The sequence below is a fragment of the Diabrotica virgifera genome, chromosome 6 (genome assembly GCF_917563875.1).
Source record: "Diabrotica virgifera virgifera chromosome 6, PGI_DIABVI_V3a".
NCBI classification, from domain to species: Eukaryota; Metazoa; Arthropoda; class Insecta; order Coleoptera; family Chrysomelidae; genus Diabrotica; species Diabrotica virgifera.
The window spans coordinates 202,039,364-202,049,620 of record NC_065448.1 but is presented as its reverse complement, the minus strand read 5'-3'; positions in this window follow the sequence as shown (position 1 = coordinate 202,049,620).

The window sequence follows — 10,257 nt, the reverse complement described above, 5'->3', positions numbered from 1 at the left end:
TTTTTGTTTTGAATACCTGTTTATTGAGCTAATTTTAAACGTGATAATACTAAAAGATTTGGAAACAAAAAAATATTTTGTGAGGACACTGAAAAATCTAAGAACCGCTTTACACCAACATTAAATTCATGAAGAAATTCACGAAGTTCTTCAAGGTTAAATTTGACGTGCACAAAGCACAATTTGACATCCAATTTTGCCGTGAATAAAAAGAAAATAAAGAAATTTGACGAAATAGAACATGTCCTATAATAGAAGCTTCTAGGAATTTTAGTCGTTTTGTAACGTTTACATTTTTCTGCATGTAGAATAAAATGCGAGTTGGAAATGATGTAAATTCACACCAAATTGGGTTCCCAAAACCATAATAAATTTCCTTCGCACCTATAACACACTTCAAGACACTGTTTTTTTAAACCTTATCGCTGAAGAAGTCTCAAGTGTCGAGGATTTTGTGGGAATATCTCTTCATTTTCTTATAGATCTTAATTTAGCGTCGTTCCCACACAACGTGTATAAATTGGGGCATACATCTCAAACAAGCCCTGTTTTAGTTTGTTAGCCGTGCAAGATGCATTCTGACGTTAATTTATTGTGATCAGTATTTAGTGAACTCATAAGTGAATATAAGTAAGTCGAAATAACCTTTCATTCTATTGTTCCGACGTTATTAAAGAAATACTTTTTCTTTCTATTAAAGAGTTTTTACGGCACGGTCAATTCTACCGTACCACCTAATCAGTGGCGTAACAAACTCCGTCGGGGCCCTCCTGCAGAATTGGAAATGGGGCCCCCTTTAAAAAATTACTAAATGCGACATGTGTAACAAATACCTATAATTATGTGTTACAGACCAGTAAATCAACGTAAAATATGACGATACCGTGTAATTTTCAGTGTCACCACCGAAGTGGTCAACTCAAGACTTTTCGAGTTATTTATGGGTAAAAATGTTTATTGTTCAATAAAGAAACAACGTTTTTAGTCGATGTTTCGCAAATAGTTCAAAGAGTAAGTATTCGATCGAAAAGAATATTGTTAACAAAAATGAAGTCTATCGACTCAGTACAAGAAAAGTTGTAGCTCTTGAAAAGTTTTTCTTATTCGTCAAATACTAAATCGAATATTTCAACGTGAAATAACCAAAAAATGAAATACTTTTCAGGGAAACTCAGAACTTTTTTTAAGTGTCTAAAATAAGCTTTATTTTTTACAAAAGTTTGTAGCATCAAAACTAAGCCAGTTACGCTAAAAATACAGTTAATCCCATTTTTTGGTAAAAAAAATTTGTGAAAATCTCCCCCTATTTAGCACCCCAAATGAAACTAATCATTATCGCCTTACAAATTACCTACCTATTTTTTTTATATGACCTGTAAGTTTCACCGTTTCAAAGTGCTTATTTTTAAAAGGGTTCTAGTTAAAGGGCTTGAACGATTCACTAATCACGAGTATATGCAAATTTTAAAAAGCGATATCTTAACCAATTTTTGTCTTACAGAAAAACAAAAAAAATCCAAAATATTTATAAAAGCATGACCTACATTTCTTTACTCTTTGAGATTTTTCGTATCACTCATACTTTTTAAGTTATTTCGAAAAAAGGCATTTTCCAAAATAAAAAAACTGTTTTTACTATGAAATCAAATTTTTTTCAAAAATAAGAACTTCGAACCAGTCAAACTTACAGATCATATAAACAATAAATATTTAAAGTAAATGGTAAAGCGTTATAATAAATTTTATTTGGGGTGCGAAATAGGGGCAGATTTTGACGATTTTTTTTTAACAAAAAGGGGCCAACTTTATTTTGAGCGTAATTCGTATAGTTTTGATGCTAGAAACTTATAAAAAAATAAAAATAAAGCTTTTTTGAAACATTTAAAAAAAAGTTTTAATTAGTTTTCCCCGAAAATTGCTTCATGTTTTGGTTATTTCAGGTTGAAATATTCGATTTGGAATTGGACGAATAAGAATAATTTTTCATGAGTTTCAACTGTGCTTTTATTGTGTCGATAGACTTCATGAATAAGTACACCATTTTTTATATCTTATAAGCTACATTTTTGCTACAAATATTTCTTCGATATCTAATATTTAATTCGATAAATACTTTTTTTGAGTTATTTACGAAAAACCCGTCTGAAAACATTGTTTTTTGTTGTTGAAAAATAAACATTTTTACTCGCAAATTACTTGAAAAGTATTAACATAGAAAAAGAAACTCTATAGAACAAAAGTTGCTTATAATTAGTCAATTTATACATTTCCGGGATTATTTTAAACGTATGTTTTTCACCCCAAGGAGGGGTGTCACCCCCGAAGTAAAAGCAACCAACGGCATAAATCCAACTTTGAAGTGGAGTGTAACTAGAACCTAAATCCAAATTGTCAAGCAAATACGTCCGTCGCGACGCTGATAATTTCACTCCAAAACTCTCATTTACTGAGCATTGGTGTAATCATGCATTGTTTATGACGACTTGCATTTTTCATCTTTATTGGTATAGAATAAAATAGAACAAAGATTACTAAATGGTTACATAAGTATTATTCTATGAGATGAACAACTTTCTTCGTGCACTATCTACTATCAGCGAATATATCTACAATTTTATTAATTCGGATGGACAACTTCATTTTCAATACTGCACTTCTTAAAAAAATGTATGTATGCAAATAATATAATTATACACATTTTTACATATATTAGACAACAAGATGGGGCACTTGACATATTGGGGCCCCCCGTAAGCTTCATCCTGCAAGGCGCCTCTGTTACGCCTCTGGATAATCGTATCGAAATACTAAAACGTAGGTAAAGATTAAAGAGAAAACCCATTTCTAGATTTAGAAATATTGTTCTAAAATTAGGCAAATTGCAATTTTCAAATCTTTGAATAGTCACGTACAAAGCATTATAGTTTATTGTCGCCACCCATAAAAGTTAGTGAGACCGGAAAATATTTTTCTAGATATGAGATGATTCACTTGCCGAATATGCCTATTTAGAAATTTACGTTTTTAAATTTAAACCCACAAAGTAAAATCATATACCTATAACAGATTTTTACATAATATCAGACGACAAGATGGGGCCCCTACTCGATCGGGGCCCCCCGCAAGTTTCACGCTGCGGGGGCCTCTGTTACGCCCCTGCACCTAATAGTCTTCTTTGAGAGCCATTTCTACCGCCCGGCCCTATCCTTTGGGGCCAATTCAACAGTACTGCCCATATTTGAGGGGCTAGTCCGCTATGTTCCGTGTTCTTCCCTTTTCGCTGGCCAGATGTCTCATTTATAGTAAGCTGCTAATTATTATCTGCTTACTGTGAAGAATATGCCATTTTTGTCGCGTGCGGTCTAGATAAGACACCTGTTTTGTGTTTATTTTACTGAAAAAGTGCATTGACATTCTAAAAAGGCCATCCTTTTAATACCGGGTGATTGATTAGTAGGGTAAAGCTCAATAGCTCCGCTATAGTAATAGATAGCAATAAAAGTTAATAACAAAAATTTTAGCCACCTTTGAGCTTCACAATACAAAATTAGTTAGAATGTTACAGGGTGTTTTTTAAATGGAACACCCTATATTTTATTTTAAATTCGAAATCCTGTTAACTTCTTGATCACAAAAATATAAAGGTTTGTTATGTTATACAGGGTATTTACAAAGTTATAACCAATTTTATATGCAAATCGTAACAAGTTCAACTCCCTGTATAAATAAAAATAAGCAAAACAACAATGGTTTATTAATGCCATATTTTTTAACGTATTGTCAAAATTTTCAAGAATGGTCGATATTGCTAATTTTCTTTATATCAAATACAGGGAGAGTCAAAACGCAAGTACATTATTTTCTCAGTAATTTTAAATGGAACCCTGTATTTTATATCACTATTGAAAAGTACCATTACCGTACTTTAATTTTTAGATAACATTTCGAGATATTTTCATTTTTCAATGGATTAGTAGCGTGGCCACCCAAATAACCAGAATTTAATAAACTGGACTGATTTTTTTGGGGTTACGTTAATAATGAAGTTTATAAAATACCTCCAACAACAAGGGATGAGATGAAAAATAGAATACAAAGTGTATTTCGATGTGTTAATTTGCAAATGCTCCGTAGAGTAAGTAGCTCATTCAATGATCGTTTTTAGGCGTACATAAATGTGTTAGGAGATAATTTTGAACACCTTATGTAATTAAATATTAAAAATATTTTATTAAAAGTATGTTTATAAAAAAGTATATTTTATAAAACATGTTTTTTTGCAAAATGTATTACTGATAAATTATGTTTCGTTCTTTATTTGTTACATTTACATACAAAAGTAGTGTTTAATTGTCTTCATAAAATATTGTATTTTGTGTTTGTGTGTTTTTTTGTAAAATTTATTACTAATTTTCTTTGTTTATTTGTTGGATTTACATAAAAAGATAGTTTTTAATTGTTTCAAAAATGTTGCATGTAGTGGTGTTTTTGTTTGTAAAATATATTACTAATAAATTATTTTTATTTCTATTTGCTACAGTGTTACATTGATTACCGGATTAATAATCGGTAATCTTCAATTGTCAATTCAGTCATGGCTTACTTAAAATTTAGATAAATTTAAACACCTAAAACAATTTGCTCTGAAAAATAAAAATATCTCCAAAACTAATAAATTTGGGCATAGGGCATGTTATATAAAAATGAAAGTACGTTAATGTTACTTTTCAATAATGATATAAAATACAAGGTGTTCCATTTAACATTACTGAGAAAATAATGTACTTGCGTTTTGACTCACCCTGTATTTGATATAAAGAAAAATAGCAATATCAATAATTCTTAAAAATTTTGACAATAAATAAAAAATATGGCATTAATAAACCATTGCTGTTGTGCTTATTTTTATTTATACAGGGAGTTGAACTTGTTACGATTTTCATACAAAATTGGTTATAACTTTGTAAATACCCTGTATAACATTACAAACCTTTATATTTTTGTGATGGAGAAGTTAACAGGATTTCGAATATAAAATAAAATATAGGGTGTTCCATTAAAAAAAAACATAAGTTAGGTCTGCCACTGTGTTATCGAACACCCTGTAACATTCTAACTAATTTTGTAATGTGAAGCTCAAAGGTGGCTAAAATTTTTGTTATTAACTTTTATTGGTATCTATTAATATACCGGAGCTATTGAGTTTTACCCTACTATTCAATCACCCTGTATAGTTAATTTGTTGTCATTATTGAGTAATTTTTATTTTAAAATGGGTGATCATTTAAACTAAAGACATTTTAATTATTTAATTTTTTGTGCAATTACTATAATATTAAGTATTATAGAAACAAAAAAAGCTTTTTTTATTGTCGAATAGATGTCGAAATATGAGCGTCGATTATCTATTTTTAATTTTTTTGGAGGAATTATTCAGTTTTTCTGTATAGTAAGTACAGTCATTAGAATTTATAGTCATCTATTCTACGTGGTTTATTATCGGCCTGTGTTGTGTTGAAGTCAATGTATTTGAAATTTTCTTTTTTTGGTCAACCATTTTATAGTTATTTCTCTGTGTATATTATGTAAATATTGAGTATTACCTTATTGAGAATATCTTAGTATTTTAATAAATGTTTTATTAAAGTGTACGATGTTGCATTTTATTTAATTATTATTTACAGCTCAAGACTAGAACATTGGTGTTTTGTCGTAGCAGTGTTGCTAATTTTTCTATTGTTGTGTTATGTTTCGTTAATTTTTCCTTTGAGAGTTTAGCGGTCAAAACTCCTGGCGCCTGACTTTTAGTTTGATGTATTCAGTATTTCCGTTTTCTTAGAGTCCAAGTGTCAAACCATCAGTTAGTGTTATCTATCCATCTTTTATCTATTGGCGTTTCATTAGCCCTATTCGCATGTCATTCTTTATTCATCTAACGTCTTACGGCAACAGAAGCCCAACCCAAAGAACCACGCCCACATCTCTTCCGACTGAGCAACGTGGCCTTTGTTTCGTCAATGTAAACGATTGGACCTTTCCATCTTCGGTCATTCCTTATTCCGTCTAAGGATAATATCGTCCTGATCCTTCTGGTTCAGCCTCCATGACATCTTGTCCATCCGATCGTTATAGTTTGCATAACAGTGTTAAGAGCTTTCAAACCTAATTTTCTGAGGACGATTTCCGGGGTGGAAATCGAAACGTTAAACAGTAGTTATTTAAGAAATGTAATTTTAATGTTCACCAACAATTATTATTGTGGCTTAATTCCATATTTATAAACAAAGTTTTACGCAGTTGCATAGTGTATGTTCTGCCGTTTCTTTTTCGTTGTCACAGAAACGACAGTGTGAACACTGAGAAGGCCAGTGACCATTTTTCTATCTTTTTTACTCGAAGGCGGTTTATTGCGGTAGGCGACACTTTTATGAGTGTTTTTGCTTGTCTTTGCCATGGTATGTTAGACAAATATAGTTGTAGTTGATTGAGTTCCCAGGTCCGGAGTTGCTCTCTGATGTGGCTTTTCGATAGTCCACAGAGGGGTTCTGGACCTTGAAATGGGGTATTAACACCTTCTTTTGCGAGGCTATCAACTTCCTCATTTTCTGCAATTCCTTTGTGATCTGACACCCACATAAAAATTACTTTGTTGTGTTCCGCCAGCTTCTTGAGAGATTGTTTACAGTCCCAAATCAACTTTGACTCACAAGTAAATGACTCTAGAGTCTTTAAGGCAGCTTGGCGGTCTGATAAAATAAAGACTTTTGCTCTACGAATGTCTCGGTTGAGACATTCTTGGGCACTACATTTTTTTCAATATATCGAAAACTATTGATTTTTTATTGAAAATGGACATGTATCATTCTTATGGCAGGACAATCTTAAAACAAAATTATAGTGAAGTTTGTCCACCCCATAAAAATTTTATGGGGGTTTTGTTCCCTTAAACCCCCGCATACTTTTGTATACGTTCCAATTAATTCATTATTGTGGTACCATTAGTTAAACACAATGTTTTTAAAACTTTTTTGCCTCTTAGTATTTTTTCGATCAGCCACTTTTTATCGAGATGCGGCTTCTTTTTTAATATATTTACATAAAAATTTTATGGGGGTTTTGTTCCTTTAAACCCCCCAAATGTTTGTGTACGTTCCAATTAAACTATTATTGTGGTACCATTAGTTAAACACAGGGTTTTTAAAACTTTTTTGCTTCTTAGTCTTTTTTTGACAAGTCACCTTTTATCGAGATGTGACTTCTTTTTCAAAATATACCTAAAAATGTAAATTATAAATAAATTTTCAGATTATTAACAGGTCTCTATAATCGTACTTAACCATATACAAATATGTGGTGGATTCGACAAATATTCAAAATATGTCGATAAACACTGGCGTATCGAAAAAGTACTAAGAGGCAAAAAAGTTTTAAAAACATTGTGTTTAACTAATGGTGCCACAATAATAATTTAATTGGAACGCACACAAAAGTTTGGGGGGGTTTAAAGGAACAAAACCCCCATACAATTTTTATGGGGTTCACAAATTTCACTTTAATTTTTTTTTAAGATGTTGCTGCCATAAGAATGCCACATGTCCATTTTAAATAAAAAATCTCTAAGAGTTTTCAATATATGAAAAAAATCGATTTTAATTTTGTAACTTCAAAGGGCTGTAACTTTTTTTGTGTGCACTATTAGATATAGGTAAGTGAGGTTCAATCAACATATTTTTGACCCCAGAATCTGTGGTATAATTTATGACCAATCTTTTCGGGACACCCTGTATATACCGTTACTATGGAACGAATAGATAGGTTTTGAACAGCTTTAAAAACTATAATCTTCGTTTACACGCACTGCATGTCTTATTGGTATTTAGTATGTATTTATTTCTACCTGAAAGATAGTTGGGGTGTTTCCAAGAGATTTGGATAGCCTGAAATTCCCACCCCTGTCCTTTCATCTATCTTAGATCCATCCGTATACCGTACGAGTGAACCTTCTTCCAGTTTTGGTTCAACTTCGACCATTTGGTGGTTTTTTATAACCACTTCAAAGGAATTTTCGAAGTCGAATTTGACTGGCATGACATCTGTCTGCCTGTCCTTAGAACCCAATGGAATTTCTTCCAAGATTTTTAGGTGACACACTAAATCACCATGTTTCAATATTTGTATCTGTCGCAGCTTAAAGGCGGTGGTTACTGCTTTCCTCCTTGTGCAGAACTGGAAGGGAGGAAGGTTCAGCATCGCATCTAGAGCTGCAGTGGGGCAAGTTGACATTGCCCCTGTGATTCTTCGACAAGCCAGCCGCTGCACTTTGACCACCATACGAGTGATGCGTATGTGACCACCGGCATAATAATCGGTTTATATGACCGGTAAATATCCGGCAGATCTATATTCTCACCAAGGCTCCGGATAAGATTTTTTCAAAATGACTATTCCATGTAAGTTTTTGATCTAGGGTTACCCCCAGATATTTTACATCTTTGGAATAGTCTAATGCAGTGATACTCAACCTGCGGGCCGCATGCGGCCCTCTAGCGTTTTTTATGCGGCCCGAAGGCTAACTAAAGAGTCCTGTGATCAAATTATTTGTCAAATTTCATGTTTTTCAAATTATATGATAGTGTTTGAGGCGTGTTTGGACGCGAAGCAGACAATTTAATAACTTTAATTTTAAATTATATTGAAATTTTTAAGAACTCTGATTAAAAACAAGGTATAATTATCTTTTAATAATAAATTATTAAAGTTAATGAACAAATACTCATTTTAAAAATAATCAATACTTATTTACTACATTGCAACGACCCATTTAGTAATCACAAGAAAAATTCAGGTCCGGATTAACAAAAAAAATTTAAAATAATTGTGACCTTGAAACAACACCCAGTATATTCAAATTTTCATAATTCGTCTGCACATTTGAAAAGAGCACAAAAAAACTAAGTTTAATTGCTCGCTTCAATTTTTTGCGCAGATAATTTAATGACTTTAATTTTGAAATTATATCAAAATTTTTGTTTTGAAAGTTCGAATTCTTAAAAATTTTGACATAATTTCAAAATTAAAGTCATTGAATTGTCTGCCCAAAAAATTTTAACTCCATTAAAGCTCTTTTCAAATGTGCAAACGGGTTTTCAAAAATTTCAATATACAGGATGTTGTTTCAAGGTCACAATGGATTTATAATTTTGTTTAATCCGGACCTGGATTTTTCTTGTGATTGGTAGTTGGGTGGTTTGGGTTCTAATTGTGACATATGTGTACCAAATATCAAAAAATATATAAGGTGGTTCTAAAGTTATGGGTCTAGAAAGAAATGGGCAAAATCGATAAAACACCCTGTAACTCGGTTATAAAGTCGGTGGAGCAATAAATTTGGTATGCCTAGAACCGCCTCATTTACCTCTATTCACCATTCAAGTATTTCCGTTTCCCAATGAAACACCCTGTATACTACTTCATCTTGATTGCGGCCCGCAAGCTGTGGCAATAGCTACTATGTAGCCCAAGAAAGAAAAAGGTTGAGTATCGCTGGTCTAATGTGACTATTCATCATAATTGGGACTTAATTGTATTTACGTCTTCTTGTGAATTGTATCAAAGTAGTTTTGCTAGGGTTGACATTTAAGCCCTCCTTCGAGAACTATAACTCTTGATTTAATTTAGAGCAGTTTACATGAAACTAGATTATAGTAACGGAAATATATGGAAAACGGAATCCAGGCCGTAGAAGAATGTCGTGGATGCGGAATTTGAGAGAGTGGTTTGGCTGCACCACTAATGAACTTTTTAGGTCAGCTGTAAACAAAGTCAGGGTAGCCTTGATGATTTCCAATCTCCGATAGGAGTGGCACAAGAAGAAGAAGAAGATTATAGTATGGTCATGCTTGCCTAATTTAATAATCAGGTCATCTGCGTAACCTTGGGTTGTAAAACCAGAATCATGCACCTTAGTAAGGAGGTCATCCACGACCAGAGACCACGGCAAGGGCGATAGTACTCCCCCTTGGAGGCATCCCTTTACTGCTGTTACAGTCAGACCCTCCCCCAATACTAGCTGTAATGAATCTGATGTTTAGCATTGATTGAATCCGTTGCATCAGTGAGGCTTCAATGTTCAATGCTCCTCTTTACTAATGTTCTTTTTATGAATTAATACTATTCTGAGGTATTATCGAACGCTCCCTCTATATCAATGAAAGCGCAGAGCTTATTTATTTTGCCACTATTGTCTTTTCAATACTT